Below are 21,552 nucleotides of genomic sequence, written 5' to 3'. Positions count from 1 at the left end.
TGATAAAGTGGGTATGCGCTTGGTCACGGTAAAAATTGAACTCGAACTTCAACTATGTTATATGTAATATAGAAGGAAATTAATTGCGCATGCGTAACATTGAACACACATGTGATAAAATTTCGCGGCGTCCAACAGGGAATTATATTGTTCGCAATAGCAAGAATACAAAAAAGCATTTGTAAGCATAAAATAAAAAAGAAAAATTGTTTGATTTGGTGGAATATCGATTTTAATTCACTCGTGATCATAGAAAAAATGTATTTTCATTCCTGGCTGCGCCACTCGAAATACGGTGTCGCTGCGGTTGTATGATAGGCCCTTTACTACACGGACTACTTAAATATCTGACTTGTATACAAGCTATTCACGTGTTGCTTAAATAGTTAGATCATAGCATAATGAGTAATCCACGTTATTTGAAAAAGTTTTTATTTGATGACGTCTTAAATCGATTCTCTGTGAATATTTATAACGTATTACTCTTTTCGGGCCACTGTCAGATGACTTGGTAATTCGACACATATTACAAAAGTTCAAGTACTCTACACATGTTGATGGTCAATATGATTCACGCTAGATGTCCCCATGCGTTCGTCGTTTTATTTAAAAAAAATATATTTGCTGCAAAACATTTATTATTTTACCCGGATAACTGTTTTTAATAATCACACACTGTACATTTCAGTGATTTGGTCTGCTTTAGATAAATGTAGCATTTGTGTGAACAACTATTTAGAGCACGGACACACGTTCAACAAGAATGGCAATTGTATGCTTCAATAGAGTGTACATCTTGGTACACAGTTGTATATACTGAAACACAATGGGCAACTAAATTCAATCTGCTCACAAAAATCTTCTATTTTTTGTGAAAGACATGTCCCTACGCTATTTTATTGTCCAAAGTTTTAAAGTAAGTCTTTGAACACTTTCGACTTTTGTTGTTCGGCGTGAGCATATTTATAAAAGCGAAATCAATTGTCTAAAATTGGTTGCTAAAGAACTCAATAAGTATATTTAAATCGACGAGTTTAAACTAGCCAGATGGTCTGGAAGTCTATGAAGAATCTTTAGGTTACGAGTGGACACGAATCAGACTTTGGCGAGTCTTTGAGAATGGCAAGACTAATTCAATTTTTAATAAGTAAACTGTACATTATATGCAATTAAATTAAAATAAAAAATAATTGGGACCTTAAATGGTGATTAAATGTTTTAATTTAAAAAATAATGATTTGATGCTTAAAAACAAATAAATGACTAATATGAAAAAAAACAGTTTAAAAATTACAATAGTATGTTTGGTTTTTGTTTTGAATATCTGTGATTTCGATAGTTTAACTAAACAATAATTAATTAATACTTGCGGATGACAACAACATACATAGACGTTATTACGTTTTTAATCATCTGATAAGCTGGTTGTAAAACAAACTGGATTTCAAGGTTAACAGTGAAGGTGTGATGACACGATCATCGGGGGGGGGGGGGGGGCGTACAGTTTTAAAGGGGCATTTTCACGTTTTGGTAAATTGCAAAATTAAAAATATAATGTTTCAGATTCGCAAATTTTCATTGTAGTGATGATATTTGTGCGGAAACGGTGATTCTGAACATTTACCGTGCTCTTATATATCCATTATATGAATCTTATGACGATTTAAAAACCTGAAAATTATAAAGCGTTGCATCGCAAAACGATTGAATAATTTGGAGAGTATTGTTATTTTCGATTCATTTTGTGATACTACGGGGATTGCTTATATAACTTATAACATTAATTACTTATTGAAGGGGCACAAATGGCCGAGTGGTCTAAGCTATATACCTTTACTTCAGGGGTTCAGTGGATTGAGCCAAGTTGAGGGTTACTTTTTTCTTTCTTTAATTTTATTCTTGTTTTTTTTTTAACTGGAGCCTTTTAGATGCAATGCCTTCATTTATCAATATAAAGCATTTAATGACAAACTTTAGTACGTGCCAAAATTAGTGAAAATGCCCCTTTAATAGCACAGACATTTCAATTGAGCTGTCAAATGTCCCATTCTCCACGGCACTGCAATGGGAGCCCTTCCGACCGTATCCGCCGCCATGTTGCTTGAGTGAGGTGGTAGAAACATCCCTGGATGTTGATATTCGGACTAACCACGAATCCAATTTTATGTATTTTGTTCTCATAGAATTTAAATAAAAGTGTTTTCCTTTATAAATCTCCCTTTCGTTTTAAACGGAGGGGAATATATGTTTGCCCTCCGCCCTACATACTCGTCAATCCGTCCGTTTGCAAACCTTTATCTCGTAATAATTCGAAACACACATAAACACTTGCCTAAATGGGTTAAACTAATACACGACATCATGTGTATTAAGCACGACCCTTTAACTCTACCAAATGCCAAAGGTCATGTCACAATTACTTAGCATATAACAAAATTAATATGACTACACTAAAAGTACATAAGGGATATGATCATGCATTCCTTCTTAAGCATGGGGCTTTGTGTTTGCCCCGTTTCCGTCTGTCAATCTAATTCTCTGTTTGTCTGCCCATGGAAAACATTAACTCATAATAAAAACAAAGATAAGAATGATCATGAAACTTCGAATACACATAAGGAAGATGAACGGATTGTGCACGTCAAAAGTAATAGATCTGCCCATCATTATTCAACAAACGCACTCCATTCCCATCCTTGATAGGAAAATTAAAACGTCATGAATTGTAAATATGATATTGTGTAAAACGCATTCCATATACGGTACAACGATTTTCACATAAGCAATAAGTTTTATCACATCGTGAAAAAAATATGTTTCTATGTATACCCTCTTTCTACGTAAAGCGACTTAATAATGTATGAAATCAGTTTCGCTTTATTATTCCTTAAAATACGTCAGGGTCGGTTAAAGTTGATTTCACTGTTCGTGGAATGTATGTTCGTCAGCAGGATGTCTCAAATATTTGGATCGTAATTACCCAGTATATAAAACAAAATTAACCGCAATATCAAATTAATCCTCTTCGTTTTGAACACGTGATATCCGTTCGACTTAACTGAACTGCTTCGGCCATAGCAGCTTATGGGCCATACTCTGTGAAAAAGGACAACTGTTTTCGCTTGTGTGTTTTTTTTATTTACACAATGTCTCTTCTGAGCAAAATCAAGTGAAGGCGTTAAGTCTTGTCCCTGATTAGCCTGTGCGGCCTGTGCAATTGCATTGAACCCCCCTTTTCACAGAGCGCGGCTAAAATGTTGCCATGTGATTCCTACATAGTTTGAAGCAGCACTTAGTGAGCCATAATGATTGCGGACCCGTGTAGTTGATTTCACATTGAGGTCTTTCACATTTCTGTTGACCTTGCAATAATTTTCTCGTATATAAATGCCATCATGGTGGATATATCATTTTTTGTTCAACACACATGACTCTTTTTCCAAGTTTAGGGAATGCAACCTGAGCTTGCATACATAAAGATATTGGGTAAAATTGGTCAAAATCAAAGGTGATACTTACCAAAGTGTGACAATTAAACTTTGTTTATTTTGATTCGGCATTGTCGCCCCTTCATTGTTGTTCGCGATGCAAATTTAAGGAGCGATATTTGCATACACGTTTCACAAACATATGCATTATTAGATAATTCTGAAGGTACAAAATATAAGGAACATCAGTTAACCTGTATTTCTCTTTTCAAACGAAAAATGTGTAGGCGACATTCCACATACGTAAGTCTACAAAAACTACTTCAAACAAGCATTTGCGTTTTATTCAATATCGGTTCAAATACTTCTCGAAACTGTGGGGATCGGACAAATCTATTTCACATTTGATGATTGTCACTGAATTGTACGAATGAGTAAGATTTTCATATTATAACGTTCGTGCATAGCAGTCACACTAAACTAGTGTATCGTACGGAATACCTTTAGGGCCATCAGGAGACTGATGATGGCGACCGGGTGTAATCCTCGTGAAAATTGTGATTTTTATGCATATTACTAAAAAAACATTTTTCGACACGTAAAGCTTTTTAACAAATTATCATTGAAAACATTACACTACTATGAATTTTTCGTTGAATTATCCAATGAGCATAATACAAAATTTATTCCGAAACACACTTCTGAATTTTTATTTTAACGCCACCTTAACAAATACAAGTAGGTATAAAACAGTACGTCTATGAAATGAGCTGTTCATTTTCCAATCGTTAAATTAATTAATTTTATATATGTATGTACTTATTTATTAAGAAGTAATTAATGTGAAATTGATGTTAATCTAATTGTGCCCCCCTCCAGAAGAAGCTTGGCTATATTGCTTTGCACGTTGGTTGGTCAGTCAATAGCTGGTCAAGCTCAATATCTTTTGTTTCCATGTGACATCTAGAAAATTCTTTGATCTTTAAACATGCAAATAAGGATGATGGTTACTTGGGAGGAAAGTAAGATGTCAAACAATGTTGAGGTCAAAAGGTAAAAGGTCTAGATCACAAGGGGTTGTCAGAATGCATGTTCACGATGCTTTGACCTAAGATTAGCATTGGTAAAATTGTTCCTTTTGAGAAAGGACAGACGTCTATAGGTCAACAGGTTAAAATCCATTGGGCGTAAATGCGAAAGTGCGATAGTACGATGGCGACAATACGATAGTACGATGGCGACAATGCGACAGTACGATAGCGACAATACAAAAACGCGATAGTACGATGGCGACAATAAGTTGACTTGTATACAAGCTATTCACGTCTTAGATCATAACATAATCTGGAATCCGCGTTATTTGCAAAATGAAGTTTTTATTTTATGACGCCTAGGATAGATTCTCTGTGAATATTTACAACGTTTAACTCCTTTCGGACTACTCTCAGATTAATGGGTCTTTCGACGCTTACTGCAAAAGTTCAAGTATTCCACAAATGTTTGTCCATATGGTTAACGCTAGATGTCCCGATTCGTTCATCATTTTATTTAAAAAGAAAATTGGCTGCAAACAGTTATTATTTTACCCGGATAACTGTTTTTAATAATCACAACCAGTACATTTCAATGCTATGGTATGTTTTAAATAAATGTAACATTTGTGTGAACAACTATTTAGAGCATGGACACACGTTCAACGAGAATGACAATTGTATGCTTCAATAGAGTGTGCATCTAGGTACATGGTTGTATACACTGAAACACAATGGGCATCTTATATTCGATCTGCTCACAAACAATCTACTATATTTTGTTAAAGACGTGTCCTTACGTTATTTCATGGACCAAAGTTTTAAAGTAAGTCTTTGAACACTTTCGACTTTTGTTGCTCCGCGTGAGCATATTTATACAAGCGAAATCAAGTGACTGAAGTTGGTTGCTGAAGAACTCAATAAGTATGTTTTAAGTACATTTATGACAGCACTACGTTTCCTTCTGTAAAACAGCTAACTAGGGTGAGGCGAACATCTGACGCAAAGACTATGCCCCTATTGCAGTTCATGAAAAACACAATCCCTATATCCTCAAATAAGTAAATTTCTCTCATGTATTGGGTGTTAGGAATCTAAGCTAACAACGTCTGGCTAGCACTAAATGTGTTATGCTTGTAAAAATGATAAATTATTAATGGTAGATTATTTGCTAGCTTTCTAATGATTGTGGGGAAATGATAATATCAAATGTCATCAAGTCTATATTTATTCCCATCAATCTGTAGAAAAAGAATTGCACTTTAAAACTATGTTTCCAACCGGTGAATAAGTTCTAGCTGGTAAGGGAGAAAAGCTAAAGAAGAGAGCTTATTTATAAATATATATCACGCCACTGTGTTTGTACAAACGCTGCGCAAATCTACATTAATAGCGATTTTTTTCAGTGCACTCAGTGCTTTGATTATTAAATAGTAGCATAATATATATGTGCCGTTTTATAACAACTCAGTTACGTATTTTTCCTAAATATAAAAAGTTGTCCTGAGAACACTTTCCGCTGGCGAGGAAATTAAGTAGTGTTATTTGAATGGTTATGAATGAAATATTCACAGGCGCAATTTTGCGAAGGGTTTTTATAGTTTTTAAAATTATCTTTATAGTGCGTAAATTGGAATTGTTTCATACGATTTTATAAATTTATCATAAACATTCATGATAAAGTAAATCATCATTCTTTTAACACAACTAAATAAGGAGAAACTGTCGATAGGTCCATTTAAACATGTACTGAACCATTTGATCCCGATTCCATTTTTTTCGGATTAATTCATTAATTATAAGAAACTGTAAATGAAAGTTCGTCCAACTTAATGAAAGTAAGAAAGCATTTTAAATGAAAAAGATTTAAAGTTATGCAATATTTGTTAAAACGGTACATGACAAGAGAGAGACAAGACTTGAACAGTTGACCTAGTTTTTTAACCCAATATACCTTGATTTAAACATGGTCTGGATATTTAAAAGATATACAATCTGACCAAGTTTAATCATGATTAAGTGAAACAATATAAATTATGGAGTAATACTTTTTTTATAGAATCGACATTGTGTGCTATTTTTCAGCCACTCTTGACTAAGATTTAAACTGGGCTTTATTATTGTCAAGTTAAACATCGTGACAAAGTTTTATCAAGATTGAGTCATCAAAGTGGCTCCTAGAGTATTAACAAGGTTTTTCTCATATTTAACCTGGTGACCCAATTATTAAAACATTTGACCTAGATTTTTACTTTGCCTTAATATTGTCAAGATATGATTTTAAAAATGTTTCTTTAGATTGCCAAGATGCACATTCTTACCAAGTTTCATTAAGATTGAGTTATAATTATGTTGCTTCCAGTGGTATAAACGGTTTATTTTCAGATTTGATTTAGTTAGCCAGTTTTTGGCGTGCACTGACGCAGATTTAAATTTGGGCTAGATATTGCAAAACTAAATATTCTGTCCAAGCTTCACCGCGGATATCGATCTATTTCTCACAAATTCTCATCAACGTATAACATAGGCAGATAAAAAGATCGCCATAAGGTTGAGACCCTGCTTTACAACACAAACAATGTTGGAACACGTCAAACAATGGGCGAAGCACTCTCACCATGTTTGAAATGCGCACGTGTTCAAGTGGTCGCCCATTGGACGACAAGGACACTGAATGCTCATAAAATCAAGTTGCTTTAATTAGCCGCGTAGTTTTCAAAATACGACTTTGTGTAAATTGTAATGACTTAGCAGGAAATCATTTGTCCGAAAGAAAAGCAAAATGAAAAGGCAAAATGTCTCCAACAACTAAAATGTTAAAATATTAAATATGCATATAAATAATTTTACAAAAGTAAAATTAACACCAGAATGTTGCGAAAGTTTTAACAACACGTTTGTCTGCAAAGTACCAAATGATAAAAAGTTAATAGTGTCGAACAGTCTAGTTTTGTGAATAGTCTAAAAGCATTTCATGTGGACGATGGAGGGTCCAGATTTGTCGTATTCCTGCTTGCTGATCCACATCTGCTGGAAGGCGGACATGGAGGCCAAGATGGAGCCACCAACCCAGACGGAGTACTTCCTCTCAGGAGGAGCAATAAGCTTGATCTGCATGGTGGATGAATTTCTTTTGCATCCTGTCGACATTACCTGGAAACATATTGGTGCCTCCAAACAGGACGGTGTTGGCGTACAGATCCTTACGGATGTCGACTTCGCACTTCATAATGCTGTTGTATGTAGTTTCATGAATAACAGCAGACTAGGTCGACAGACTAGGGCGACGTAGCAGAGCTTCTACTCGACGTCAAGTACGATTTCACGCTCAGCGGTGATTCTAAACGAGCAACCACGCACAGTGAGGATCTTCATCAGGTAGTCAGTAAGATCTCTGCTGGCCATGTCAGACACAAGATGGAATAGGGGCAGAGCGTAACCTTCGTAGATGGTCACAGTGTGGATGACACCGATGCAAGAGTCGAGCACGATACCGGTTGTAGGTCCGAAAGTTCACATGGAGAGCACTTTCTGAATGGCAATGTACACGGCCTGGGCGTTGAAGGTCTCGAACATGATCTGGGTCATATTTTCCCTGTTGGCCTTGGGGATCAGTGAGGCCTCGGTCAGGACTGCGGGGTGTTACTCGGGAGCCACACGGAGCTCGTTGTAGAAGGTGTGGTACCAGATCTTCTCCATATCGTCGCAGTTGGTGACGATACAGTGTTCAATGGGGTACTTGAGGGTAAGGATACCTCTCTTGCTCTGAGCTTATCTCCCACGTAGCTGTCCTTCCGGTGATAAGTTTAGTGAGTTATTACGACGGAATAAAAACACGGTACGGCTTGCTCACAGTATTAAGTTATTCTTTCTTCGAAAGCGGTTACAATGTTCATTCAAGATTTTGCCAGCTGACAAAGTTGTGACCCAGATTAGAAATTTTCCAATATATTACCAAGATATTTATTTGTCCTTGTATCATCAAGATTGAGTGATAAATTACGCTTCCATAGTGGTAACAAAGTTTTGTTAAGAGTTTACCTGGTTGCCTAGTTTTTGGATACATGTTGAGACCCAGATTCTGACTTTGCATTGGTAATGTCAAAGTGAACATTTTGATTAAGTTTAAGCAGGATTGAGTCATATATGTGGGTTGTCGAGTGGTCACAAGATTTTTAAGCAGGTGAACTGTCATTCATGTGGCTTTTGAAGTGTTGACAAAGTCTGTCTAAGATTTGGCATGATTACCTAGTTTATGATCGCACCTGTGCCAGATTCGAATATAGCCCATATATTGTCGAAATAAACTTCGATCAATTTTCATGATGCTTTATTCATCTATGCGACTTCTAGAGCGGTACAAGGTTTACCTAAGATTGGACCTATTCATTAACACAGTGTTTTTGACACACTTAACCAGCATTGAAAATTCGTAAGTAATTGTCAAAATAAACATTGTGACAAAGTTTCCCCATTATTATGTCAAACATATGGCTTTTCGAGTGGTAACGTTTTTTAAAGATTTATCCGTGAGACCTAGTTTTTGGACACATCAGATAAAGATTTGAACTTAATGTTGTTGAAAGATAAATTGTGACCAAGTTTCATCAAGACTTTAAACAATATGTCCACTAGATTAAAAAATATGCCTTATTAAGTGGGTAAGAGCTATAGATTGACAATGCTAACCGCACGACGCATGACACAAGACGCCGGGCATAGACTAACCACGATAGCTCTTGACTTTCTCAAAATCACGAATGCGTTCATTGCTCACGAGACACTATTAAACAATCATAGTCTAAAATCTTTTATTGGAGCGAAATATGGGATTATGTCATGTCTATGTCATTAAGTCATTTGGTGTGCAGACTTCGCGAAACCTCTGAATAGCCTGACAAAAACATTGCCTGATTAGATCAGAAACTTGTCAGACAATCTGTCATGACGACATAACCCGAGTGTCCGGCAGTCCCAATACAGCTTTATTTATTCAAATGTTTTATTTTATTGTCAAATTCTTCTGACTGCCTGATGGACTTCGCTGCGTCTGTATGTGAGGGTGGGGGATGTGATGGGACTGAGAGGGAAATTGTGAACGTGTTAGGGGCTGGTGTTGGGATAATGGCTTATTGGATTGGGTTATCCGACGGAGATGAGGGGTGTGATGGCGAGGGGTGGGCCTGGAGAGTCGAGGGGAGTGAAGTTTGAGTGAGTGTGATAGGGTGGGGGATGGAAATGGTGAGGTGTATATTATGGAAGTTACGGGGGATAATGGATGGGACATGAGTTGTATGGTGAGGTGATAAGGAAGTGGAGAGGGAGCTGGACTTTTCATCCTAATCAAAATGTATCATAGCTCGTTCCTTTCCTCTCTAATTAAAACAATATTACATAAATTAATATTTTTCTTATTATCACTTTAAAAAATGTTTGCGTTCATTTACACATTATTTCTTGTCATATACAGCCATTGGAAGAAAAACGTTTTTTAATTATTATTTTCTCTCAATGCTGTCTCACATTCCTGTAGTTAAATTAAATGATACATTATGTATTTTTGGTCAAGATTCGTTTCACACAATATCCCTGTTTTGATTCAAATAATGTTTAAATTATTTTTTCCAATCTTAATGGAACGCCTGCAGTTTCATGCCCATAACTATCTCATTCGCCTGATTATCACCGTACGAACTCGAGAATAGCCTTCCATAACATAGTGCCTACAATTTTACGATTCGGGTAATATATTGTGACATTTAATTACCCAAATATTAAAACGCATTTTAAGATGTTGTTTATAATGTGAGCAATTTAAAACAACGATTAAAATTGTCTGATCATAATGAAATTTACGAATTACATGAAATTGTATGTACATGTATAACTAAATTGTTATCGTGTCTTTTCAAACCAATGTTTGCAAATAGTATAACAACACTCAGGCACATATGACTAGATCTATTGATAAAACGTCACTTTATATGCAATTATTACTTCGATTTTTGTGGTGGTATAAACTTCAGTTGAATGAGCATTGAACCATGATACAAGATTTATATCCTTCCTAATGTTACGTTAATGTAATGTTCAAATGTAAAGAATTCTTTATAAAATCATTAATTTGTTATTTTTGATTCCAATGTAAGATTGTATAGTCATTTAATTTTATGACTCAGCTTCACGTACAATTATGTTTTAAATGACTGATTATAAATGAAATGATACTTAAATCTACATTGAAGTAAAAAAGTAAACATCAATATACAATGATATTCAATATGACTTGTCTGAAAAAAACTGTTTTTAAACAATATCTTTTCATTACTCTGATCAAATTTAAATCATCATTTAAATCCACGTTTCCGAACGATAACTTTCTTGCTTCTACGACTTTTCAGCAGAATGATATTTATTTTGTTATCAATAACCTTGAGCACTATCATATATATCTCGTTACTACGTACCACAAGCAGTATGATACCTACCTTTTTATCAGATACATTCAGCAGCTTAATATATATCTCACTACTATGTAAATTTAGCAGTATGATATCTATCCTACTTGTATGTACCTTAATCAGTATGATATCTATCTCACAACTATGTACATTCAGCAGTATGATATCTAACATGTATGTACCTTCAGCAGTATGATATCTATCTCACTACTATGTATCTTCAGCAGTATGATAACCATCTCACTACTATGTACCGTCAGCAGTATGAAATCTATCTCACTACTATGTATTTTCAGCAGTATGATATCCATCTCACTACCATGTTCATTCAGATGTATGATAACTATCTCATTATTATGTACATTCAGCAATATGATATATATCTCACGAGTATGTACCTTCAGCAGTATGATATCTTTTTCACTACTATGGACCTTCAGCAGTATGATATCTATCTCACTACTATTGACCTTCAGCAGTATGATATCTATCTCACTACTATTGACCTTCAGCAGTGTGATATCTATCTCGCTACTATGTTCCTTCACCATATGATATCAATATCACCACTACGTGCCTTCATCAGTATGATATATGTCTTAGTATTACGTACCTTCAGCTGTATTATACATATCGAACTATCAAGTGCCTTCATCTGTAGGATTTCTATCTCTCATCTAAGAACATTCATTAGTATGGTATCTATCTCACTATCACGTTCTTTCAGAAGTGTGATATCTATCTATATGACGTTCCTTCAGAGGTATGATATCTATCACACTGCAATGTCCCTTCAGCAGTATGATATCTTTCATTCTACCAAGTTAATTAAGCAGTATAATATATATTTCACGCTACAACGTACCACCGGCAGTATGATATCTAGCTCACTACTCCGTACATTTAGCAATATGCTATCTATCTTACTACTATGTTACTTCAGCAGTATGACATCTATCTCACTACTATGTACATTCAGCAGTGTGTCCATCTCACTTTAATGTACCTTCAAGAGTAAGACATCTATTTCACTATTATGTATCTTCAGCAGTATGATATCTGTCTCACTACTATATACCTTCAGCAGTACGATATCTCGTCACCATATACCGCCACCAATATGATATCTATCTCACCACTACGTGCCTTCAACTGTATGATATCTGTCTTAGTATTACGTACTTCAACCGTATGATACATATCTAATTTTCAAGTGCCTTCAACAGTGTGATATCTTTCCACCACTACTAAGAACATTCATTAGTATGGTATCTATGTCCCTATTACGTTCTTTCAGAAACTTGATATCTATCTTGCTACGACGTTCCTTCAGATGTATGATATATATCACACTGCCATGTACCTTTAGCAGAATGATATCTATCTTTCTACCAAGTCAATTCATAAGTAACATATATATTTCAAACTACCACGTACCTTCGGCAGTATGATATATATCTCACTAATACGTACATGTACTTTTAGCAATAACATATCTGTCTCACTAACATTTTCCTTCCGCAGTATGATATCTGTCTCGCTAACATGTTCCTTCCGCAGTATGATATCTATCTCACTATTATGTACCTTTTGCAGTATGATATCTATCTTACTAATATATGTACCTTCAGCAGTATGCTATCTATCTCATTTCTATGTACCTTCAGCAGTGTGATATTTATCACGTGAAATTTGGAGCAATATTTATCTCCGATTATACACATTAATTGATTACACGAATTGCTTTACAGTTTTACAGTTTAACAGATGTTATAGTTTCGCTAGAATTAAGCTTTTGCAAATAACAGGGAAAACACACAAGTCTAACCTTACTTTGATCGTTAAATGAAAATGGATTCAGCCTTATACGAGTTAACATTTCCTTGCAACAAACGATTGATGTAAAATATTAGGATTTAAAAGAATGTTTCACGAAAAAGCTTATACATACGAGTAATACTTAAAATGATATGCACGATTGTGTTTTAAAGATTTATTATACAACCTACACTCCCGTGGGTTCAAGCGTACCCGCTTAAGCGTACATCATCATAATCATCATCATCATCATCATCATCATCATCATCATCATCACATCATCATCATCATCATCATCCATCATCATCATCACATCATCAGCATCATCATCATCATCAATCATCAGCATCATCATCATCATCATCATCATCATCATCATCATCATCATCATCATCATCATCATCATCATCATCAATCATCATCATCATACTCATCATCATCATCATCATCATCATCATCATCATCATCATCATCATATCATCATCATCATCATCATCACATCATCATACATCATCATCATCTCATCATCATCATCATCATCATCATCATCATCATCATCATCATCATCATCATCATCATATCATCATCATCATCATCATCATCATCATCATCATCATCATATCATCATCATCATCATCATCATCATCATCATCATATCATCATCATCATCATCATCATCATCATCATCATCATCATCATCATCATCAGCATCATCATCATCATCAGCAGTATCATCATCATTATCATCATCAATCATCATCATCATCATCATCATCATCATCATCATCATCATCATCATCATCATCATCATCATCATCATCATCATCATCAGCATCATCATCATCATCATCATCATCATCATCATCATCATCATCATCATCATCATCAGGATCATCATCATCATTATCATCATCATCATCATCATCATCATCATCATCATCATCATCATCATCATCATCATCATAACTGAAACATAGTGATTTCTTTCTTAAATTGTCACTATTTAGTTTAGATTTAAAATTAAGTATTAAAACGAACGTAATAAGTGATGGGTTTCTTTGTCAATTACAGATTGTCAATTTAAGAAAGATAACTGTAAAAAAAAAACACCTGCGATCGAGGCACGAAAGGATTCTCTCAGTGGGAGACAATGTCCCAATGGTGGGTTAAAATTGTTAGTTAGTATGTCTGTGACACCATATGTTTCCACACGTGTAGATGCTGTTTCTAAGATACCACGCGTTCCCTTCTAATAACATGTCAAATGACAATCAATGCCTAATTCATGTTTTATCAGAGACGTAAATCTGGTTTTATGACTCTAAAACAATGCAGAGGAACCTTATAAAATATTTATTCAAATTATACGAACTGTTATAAGATTATCGTATCGATAACAGAAACCATCTAAATCTTCAAATATATTTTATAAAATCGCGTCACATCGTTTTATTATTGATGGACCTATACAAACATATAGGCCCCTGAATTGTTCTACAGTACTATCATGGCGGCGCTTGCGATTATTCAGGGGCGGTATTCGGGGAGTTATCGATTTATGGGATTGTCTAAAACAGCTTTTTGAACTGGGGTTAACAGAAATGTGGTTTCAAGATTGGTAACACGGATTTGAAAGATTTATAAGTAAAACCAATTTTTTTTTACACATGAATCAAATATTTGAAATTGTGTAAAGATAAATTTTGACCAAATATCATTAAGATTGTATAAAATATATCAACTAGATTAAAAAATGTGGCTTATAAAGTGATTAAGAGCTATAAGTTGACATTTCTAACCGCACGACACACAACATAAGACGCCGGAGATAGACTGACCACGATAGCTCACTATTTTCTTGACTCCTTACAATTACAGCAGATAGGGAATAGCTATTCATGAATCATGAATACTTTTTTTATTTAAAGAAAATCATTTCACGTGAACATGGTTATGCCTATGTCATAAAGTCATTTGGTGTGCAAATTTCGCAAAACTTCTGAATATATAATTCACAAATAGATTGACTGATTAGACCAATCTGTCAAATATGCATACTCTTAAAACCCGGGGGTCCGTTAGCCCCAATACAGCTTTATTTATTCAAATATTTTATTTTATTGTCAGATTCTTCTGACTGGCTGATGGAATTCGCGGCGTCTGTGTGGTAGGGTGAGGGGTGTGTGGTTGGACTAAGAGAGAAAGGGTGACAGTTTAAAGGGTTGATGTTGGGACAGGGTTTGGGTTTAGAGCATAGTTGAAACGGTGAGCGTGAGCAGCATTGTGTTAGGGTTATGAGGATGGTGTATAGTTGATAATGCTGGGGTGTGCGTGAAAGGGAATGGTGTTTGATGGTCGTGAGGGAGTTGGACCCAGGGGGGATTATGGGCTAGATGGTTAGGGGGTGGGCTCGGAGTGGTCAGAGGCGTCAAGTGGGGGTGAGGGTGATAGGTTGGGAGGTCGGAATGGTGTGGTGTATATTATGGAAGTTACGGGGAAAATGGATGGGACATGAATTGTATACGTATGTATGAGGGGAGTGAATGATGAAGTTGGAGTGAGGGGCAATCGGTCGAAATGAGGAGGTTAAGGTGCATGTTTAATGGGTTGGGCGAGGAGAGATTGGGAAGGATGAGGGATATAGATTGGGGTAAGGGGAATATGGACTGATAAAGGGAAGTAAGTGGTGGAAATGTGAATGTGGTGGGGTGGGTGGTCGTGGAGTGGTGATGGGTGGAGGATATTCAACATAATCCAAGTGTATTGTAACACGTTCCCTGTGTCTCTTATAACAGCAATCATGTGGTGGGGGATGAGGATCGGGGAGAGTGATGTGGGATTTTCATCCTAATTAAAATGTATCGTAAGTTATTATTTTCCACTCTTATTGAAACACTCTTTCGTAAATTAAAATCATTTAATATCACTATAAAAAATGTTTGCGTCAATTGACGCTTTATTTCTCGTCATATACAGCCATGACATAGATACGTTTTTATTATCATGTTCTCTCAATGTTAGAAAAGCTGTTTCACAATCCTGTAATTACATTCGTTTAAAATCAAATGATAATTATACATGTTTGGTCAAGATTGAGTTAACACGATATCCCTGTCTTGGTTCTAATTATATTTTTTTTCAAACCTTAACTGAAACACGTGCAGTGTCGTGGCCATAACTGTCTGGAGAGATTATCACCCTACAAACTCGAGAATAGCCTTCCATAAAATAGTGCCTAAAATGTTACGGTTGAGGTAAAAATATTGTCGTATGTAAGCATTTAATTACCCATTTTTTTTTAAACAAATAAAGATGCTTTTTATAAATGCGCGCAATTTGAAACAACGATTATATTATTCTGATCATAATACATTTTACGAATTTAATGAAATTGTATTTATACCTAAATTGTAATCGTATCTTTTCAAACGAAACTGTGCAAATAGCATTACAACACTCAGGCACATAAGCATTTCGTAGATCTTTTGATACAAAGTAAATTTATATATAAATCTTTTGCGGCGTATAAACTTCGTTTGAATGAATGTCACAGATTTATTATACAAATTGCATTCCCGTGTATTCAAGCGTACCCGATTGATGGTTTTATGAAATTTGTTTTTGTCAACGGGAAAGAAAAAAAAAAGCTGAAATTTGGACCTTTATTGGAGCTAGCGTTTTCGGTAAACGTTTTATTATTATCATCATCATCATCATCATTATTATTATTTTATTATTGATATTATTATTATTATTATTATTATTATTTTACGTGACGCAGGATGAACATTTTCTATAAAACTACATGCACATGCAGTTATATATATTTGTCATTTGTGAACACGTTTTCAAATAACGCATTATATCTGTTTAAGGATATTTCTTGTTTTAAATTAAGTTCTTGTCTCGGCTTAAGGCCCAGTCTCACTATAATGCCGTTGGAGCCCCGGTGCGTGATCCGGGCTCAACCAGGATGAACCGGGGCTCTACCGGAATGAACCGGGGCTCCACCGGGGACGACCGGGATGAAATTGGGATGACCAGGGACAACCGGGGCTCCACCGGGAAAGTATTGAAATGTTTAATTTCTCCGGGATGAACCGGGAGTCACCGGGAAGGACCGGCAACGACCGGCGCGGCACAGGGAACAACCGGGACGGCACTGGGAACAACCGGGACGGCACCGTAGCTCCACCGGGGCCCAGTTAAACCGGGGCGTTGCCGTAGCTCTGCCGGTGTCTGATGCTGGTATAGCCCCGGTGAGTGCCGGTGGAGTAACGGTATACCGGGGCTCTGCCGGAACGCTGCCGGCTTTCACCGGGGCTCCACCTGGGCATTATCGGCGACAACCGTTGCTCTGCCGGGCTTCACCGGGATAAACCGCAGCTAGTCCGGGGTTAACCGGGACTCTGCCGGGTTGTTGACCGGTTTCAACCGGGGCGGCACCGGAAAATAGTTAGCCCGCGTTGAAAAAAATCTAGGCATCATCCCGGTTCTCGCCGGTCGACCGGCGTTAGCAAACCGGGATTGGCAGGGGCTCTATCGCCGATAGTGAGACTTGAGCTTAAGCTATCATCGACAGGAAGTTTTCCAGAAAGGCTGTTGCTAACTGGCCTTGATACCCTACGAGATGAAATGTTTTGCATTATGAAGATAGTGCATGTTAAAGTCAATACTTTATACTAGTAATTATTTTATTTTTGCATTCCACCAATTGGGTTATTATGCAATACAAAGATGTTGTGTTTTGGGGCAAAATTTGGAGCGATAAAGCGAAATAAATACAAACATATGTTTAAACCATTTTCGATGCAATCAGAGGCAAACGAAAAGCGCAAATTGATAATATATTTTGTCTGTATTTATTGAGAAATTCAGATTAAAACAATCGAAGCTTTATATATTGCCAATGATGATCTTTCAAACATGCAAACACCGATGGCCGCGGTGTCAGCACCTTGTCAGCATGCCGTAAGAGCACAAAAAACAATCAAAAACATTTGGGCCGTGCTCTGTGAAAAGGGGGTTTAATAAATGCGCGTAAAGTGTCGTCTCAGATAAGCCTGTGCACAGTCCAATCTGGGACGACACTTTACGCACATTCATTAGACTCCCTTTTATAAAGTGTCGTCCCAGATTAGCCTGTGTAGTCCGCACATGCTAATCTGGGACGACACTTTCCGCCTAAACTGGATTTTTTGCTACGAATTGACTTTCTTTAAACGAAAAATATCATCAAAGCGGAAGTCGTCGTCCCTTTACGCATATGCATTGAATCCGCTTTTTAGAGAGCACGGCTCATTTTATTTACGCTCCGTAAACGCCCCGGGTAGATGCGATAGATGCGAAGGTCGCAACATTATACATAGAAAGATGCCAAACACTTGATTTGTTTGGTTTTTACTATGCTATTTCCCTTTCAATATCTTTCAACTTCTAACTTGGCATATAATATAATTGGTCAATGGTTGGAACCCTTGCGTGGTTTAAGCCTTTTTTTCTTTTTATTTCTTTTTTTGTTTTCTTTTATTATACTGCCCAGTGGGGCTTTTTAGTTCCGATGTTTACATTTATCAATGTGAAGCTTTTCATGACAATCTTCATAACATACCAAAATCTGCGAACATGTCAATTAAAATTCATAATTGCAACGCTCGTGATATTAATTAAAAATTGATTCATGACCAATGTCTGCTTTACAGAATTCATCGGTTTGGTTGGTGTTCTCAAGTTTCACGTGTTCCGTGAAAAAATGTGCCGAATAAATTAATACAACAACCTGAATTGAAAGCCGTTTACTAAAGTCTTAAAAAACCTACCCACAATGAAGTATTTATATAAAAATTTGCTTATGTTCATTCCGATTCGCTTCGTTTAAACCCTGACTAGACCGACAATGCAGCGTTATGCGTTCGGCAATCGTGACGCTGACGTGATCGATAGGTTATTGATTATTTACGATGTGATGTGTGACATCTTTCAACACGGAACAGACAAATGCGGTCGTTAAAACGACAATAAAGTTATTTGTCTTCTTCCGTTTAAGTGCATGTCTACAGGAATGTTCAAACACGCCAACCGAAATAAGTAAGGTGCATGTGAAATACATTTTTAAGCTATGTAATTCTTATTTACCAATCATATATGTGCTGGTATAGGTGTTCACAAATTTGTGAAAAAAACGTTTGAGTTAAAATTTGTTTAAAAACAAAGATCGCAAACATGAAAAGTTCAGATGATTGTCGTATCATGGTGTTCGTTCGGCATTCTTGAGTGCTGGCTCCCTTTAAACAACCTTGACATGTCTGAAATTTTTAACCCCCCTCGCTATACCCGTTATATATTTGCCAACCCGACCATGGTTTATTTTATATGCTTTTTATGGGTATACTTGTACGATGCAGGACAATTGGTATTTCATATTGGGTAAGTGAGAAAAAACTTATATTTAAAAACATGACAGTTGTGTTTCAATGAGGCTTTTTTTATTTTTAACCTTGAAACATGACAGCACAACACTGTACATTATTTAAGCGTACATTGATTTCCATACGCATTCAATAGGAAAACAAAACGTCTCTGAATTAATTTGGTCACTTGATTATTTACATTTTACATGAATTGTAGTAGTATTGTTGTTCATTAACAGTAATTGTAATCCTCTGTAAATATTACGACTATAATTTGACGTAAATACATATTCATGTAACAGGTAACAGCCTTTTTGGTACTGAGGATTATTCTAGTCACGATTTAAAGGGACTGTCAACCACGATGACGAAGAAAAGAAAAGTTGTAAAATACCGTATTGTTTTACAATTATTAGTTTATATTGATTAAAATATCACGACTGGTATATTACATTACTTGAGAAAAGTTAATATTTTCTGTATATTCGGTAATAAAATATCGCGATGTGAAATCGAAAGTACATCGCGATAATAAGTGACATAATGATATACACACTATAAATAACGCAAGTAGATTGATCATTTGATATATATAATATATACAATTCACTACCCATGCACAATTTGCATTCCTGGGTTTACCACGTGGCGATGATGATCAATCTACTGGCGTTATTTATAGTTAACTGGTAGCTACCTGGTAGACATACACAGTAACATTTATTACCGAATATACTGAAAATATGAACACTTAACAACTTTTCTCAAATAATGTTATATACCAGTCGTGATATTTTAATCAATATAAACTAATAATTGTAAAAAAGTACACTATTTTACACCTTTTTTTTCTTCGTCGTTGTGGTTGACAGATCCTTTACGGCATTTTATTGTAAACGCAAATGCGATATTATGACACCAATTTTCAGCAGAAATTAATTATATGAATGCTGTAACATGTTGTGCTGTCGTTACGTTATCAATTATCACGGTACATTGATGAATTTATTTTGATACATACGCTTTAAAGATAATATTTTTCGGCCTTCCTTCCAATTGTTTATGTATGAATAGACTGTGGAAAAGGAGTTTTCTATTTTAAAGTGATATTATGGGCATTTTTCACTGTTAAATTGAGCTGAAAAGAATTATCAGGTCAAAGAGTTAGTTAAATGTGGTTACTAACCAATTATCTTTTACTCATCTTGGTACCATTTGTTTATAAAAATATATTTTATATTCGATATTTTACATGACTCACCCAGTCCTTTAAGCCGAAATGATCCGTAAAACAAAATTGTGTGTTTGTGTTGTATGCACGAATCTGCACTAAAACTAAATTTAGGTTCACATCGTACATGTAAGATCAGTTGTCAAACGAAAGTACGGTTGATATTCAAATGCATTATTTTTCTCTTTCCGGAATATTTTGTAGTATGTTGATGCTGCATTAACAAATATAAGTGTATATGAAGTGAAAACACCCAAAATAAACAACGGTTGCGATAGACACATATAAACTGTTAGATGCCCATAATATCACTTAAATTTAGATTCACATCGTACATTAATAATATACATGCTGGCGAATGCGTCTGTACAGACATTTTCGTTTTCAGTTTTTTACATATTTTATAAAAATTTATAAATGTTTGACAAAATCTTGCATTCCCACTTAATGTATTGTAGTGACGGTTACAAAGCATGCATGTTCCTAGTGAATTAATGTACATTTTCATAACATAGTTTGGCTTTCTATGTAAATAAAGCTTAATAAACTTTAGTAAGACGCAGGGCAATAAGTCGCGCGAAAGTTAATTCACTTATTCGCCCAATTATATTCAAAGTGTGAGGTTGAGAAATTTATCTTTGTCACAAGTCGTTAAATGATCGGTTGGCTGCGTTCTTTTAGAAGACATTTCGTTATTTTAAGGATGTTGACATGTGCAATCTCATTAAAAATCATATCCAGCCTTACGCTTCAAAATCTTTCGCTACACAAATGAAATGAAAGTTACAGTTAACACTAATGGCATTTAAGCGAACTCACAGTCAACACTTGAACATTTATTACAGCCTGCGTCTTTGGTCTGTCTGAGGACTGTCTCGAAAGTAACATAAAGGCAAGCATGTTATGTTTACATAAAGTATGCCGCACATTTATTCAATATATTTTAATAGATTAAAAACATACATACATAAAGCTTTATGATACAACGGACTCTCAACAATTTTCTTTTAACATTTTGTAGGTCCAATGTTCTACAAATTTTTACGTTGTCTATTGAAGGACGTTCATCAATTAAGTTTGACGCTCTTTGGAAATGCAGTTTGGTTTGGTTTAGCCTATCAATAGATTGCCTACTACATTCTTACGAAGAAAGTTCAATCACTGTCATTTAAG

General features: G+C 35.6%; 1 pseudogene; it reads right to left on the bottom strand.

Moving 5' to 3' along the window:
• Nucleotides 1-7,420: 7,420 nt before the first annotated feature.
• On the bottom strand, nucleotides 7,421-8,250 carry LOC127862995 (actin, adductor muscle-like; annotated as a pseudogene).
• Between the last annotated feature and the right edge of the window lie 13,302 nt (nucleotides 8,251-21,552).

The sequence above is a fragment of the Dreissena polymorpha genome, chromosome 16 (assembly GCF_020536995.1).
Source record: "Dreissena polymorpha isolate Duluth1 chromosome 16, UMN_Dpol_1.0, whole genome shotgun sequence".
Taxonomy (NCBI): Eukaryota; Metazoa; Mollusca; class Bivalvia; order Myida; family Dreissenidae; genus Dreissena; species Dreissena polymorpha.
Note: the sequence above shows the minus strand (reverse complement) of the source record. Positions and strands in the feature narration are given on the sequence as shown.